This window comes from Buceros rhinoceros, unplaced genomic scaffold (genome assembly GCF_000710305.1).
Source record: "Buceros rhinoceros silvestris isolate BGI_N320 unplaced genomic scaffold, ASM71030v1 scaffold4350, whole genome shotgun sequence".
In the NCBI taxonomy this organism is placed as follows: Eukaryota; Metazoa; Chordata; class Aves; order Bucerotiformes; family Bucerotidae; genus Buceros; species Buceros rhinoceros.
The window spans coordinates 3379-5633 of record NW_010388868.1 but is presented as its reverse complement, the minus strand read 5'-3'; positions in this window follow the sequence as shown (position 1 = coordinate 5633).

The following is a 2255-nucleotide window of genomic DNA, read 5'->3' as shown; positions in this document are numbered from 1 at the left end:
ATGCCTCTTCCTATTTATTTGTTCTTTGAGTGCATTTATGGTAAGTTTGCATGGTAGGAGTCTTAGAGAGTGACACCAAGTATTTGTTGTGACAAAAAAAAAAAGAGAAATAGTCGTCCAAATTTGAGAATTTTTTTTTTCTGGACTAAAGTGAAAGAACTAGATGAGGTTGTGAAGCCTCTGATGGCAACATCCTATGTACTTGGCTCCACTGAAGTAACTTTATTGATTTGTGCAGTGAAAGCGTCGCTGCAGAACAGTATCTAAGTGATGAGGTTTAAGAATTATAGTAACTTGGTTGGCCAACTGAGAAGGCTGAAACTACAGCCAAATCCCCTCTCTTTATGTTAATATCTTTAGACATTCCAAGCTTTCAGTGGATCTAGAGCAACTAAAGCCAACTGAAACATAGTAGATGTTTTGCTGTAGTGATGTCTGTGCTGTCTCTGGCTTATGGAGAGTCACGTGCTCACAAACTCCTTTATGAATTGCCAGATTCAGTAGGTGCTTAATTTTCTGTATAAAATCTGGGGACTCATTTCCTAAGAAATATACTTCTTATTCAAAGGCTATGTTCTGTTCACTCCCTTCCCATAGAATAGTATTTCTGTCCTGTCTGGTATTTCAGGAAATAAAGGACAGTAAAAGTTAAAACTATACTTTTGTATTGTCTAGGCTAGTCCAGCTGTTGGTCAGACACAGCGTGGAAGATATTCAACACTTTCCACTACATATGGAATGAATTACTATCATATACACTTGATTGTGCAGTCACTTTGAGGACACACGATGATTCTGAGGATTTCTTTGAAGTTCTCATTTTGAAATTTTTTTAAATTTGAGAAAAATTTGCAATAAGAATATTTTCATATTAAAGAAACCCTTTGAAGTGCTAGGTGAAAATGTGTCAGTGTTTATTTTGTTTATTTGTTTAAATATATATATTTATTTTTGCTAGCTCGGTAGAAGCATCTGTACACTTGGGAGGAAAGCTTGCTTTTAAATTCATGTTAGTAAAGCTTTTTTATGAAACTGACCGAGAACATACTTAGTAACAGGCCTTCTTATTTCCATAGGCTTGTACCATAATCAACAACTCCCTTGTGTAATTGACTGCTTAGTGATCACCTTCATTACCCTGGCAGATGAGAGAGAAGGGCAGTTCTGTTACATAAAAGCAATAAGAGTACCTACTATCTGTGAAGAAAAAAAATCTGTTTGTTTGGAGTGTAGGAGGATGGAGTTTTTATACTAACCTTGACCTTTACATATGCCTTGGGGGAGCAAGGTGTTCATTGAGCTTCGTGGGAACGCTTGGGACTGATTGGGAACTGAAGTATATCCTGCCTTTCTTGCTGACCACAAAAACACATCTTAAGATAGCGAAAGAAAACTTCCTCAGACTTTTAAAACACAATTGTAGTTGCCTATGATATAAATTGCAAATGAAGAGTAACTCCTCCCCTCAGTTTACATCCTACTGAGTGCAGCAGTGAGGGACGTGAGAAGGGCTCCGTCCCTGGCTCCTTAGCGGGTTTGGTGCAGTGCAGGGTTTTTCTGAATGTATTTATTTATCTCTTTTTCATGTAAGGTGATCTGGGGCAATGTCCAAACAGTAGGAAGTAACAAATAACCCATGGGGCATGTAGCACCACTCCTTGCTTTAGTGGAAAAGTTTGGTGTGTGCGTGTGCAATACTTCAATTATCTCACTTCACATGATCGTGCAGACCTGAAATTTGCACTAACCTGTGAGTATTTGCTCAGGTTTTGTTACGTTACAAGATAAATGACACTATGTATACTGGTATTATATTAAAGTCTACTTAATGCTTTAAGATGTTAGGTGACAAGTGAAAAATAGTCCACGTACTACAGATCAACACTGAGCCCATGGTAAAGCATGATGAACAACTTTGTAAATTTTTCTCAGAATAAACTTAGGCTTTGATTTGCAATGCTAATTTGTGCAGCTTTTGACAAGCACCAAGTATGTTTCCATACCTGTGAATATCATTTGTTTTACTTCAGTTGAATTTTTGTTAAAGCGGGTTCTTTAAGATAGTAAAAGTTGAGGGTTTTTTCCCTTTCCATTAAATGATCTATTTTAAAAAAAATGTGGTTTAAGATTTAAATAATGTTTTTTTGTCTTTTAATAGGTGAATGTCTATGTGCTGGGAAAAACTTTCCTTCTGTTGGCCAGAGAACTCTGCATAAATGCTCCAGCCATAGGTATTTCTTTTATGAGTTGACTTT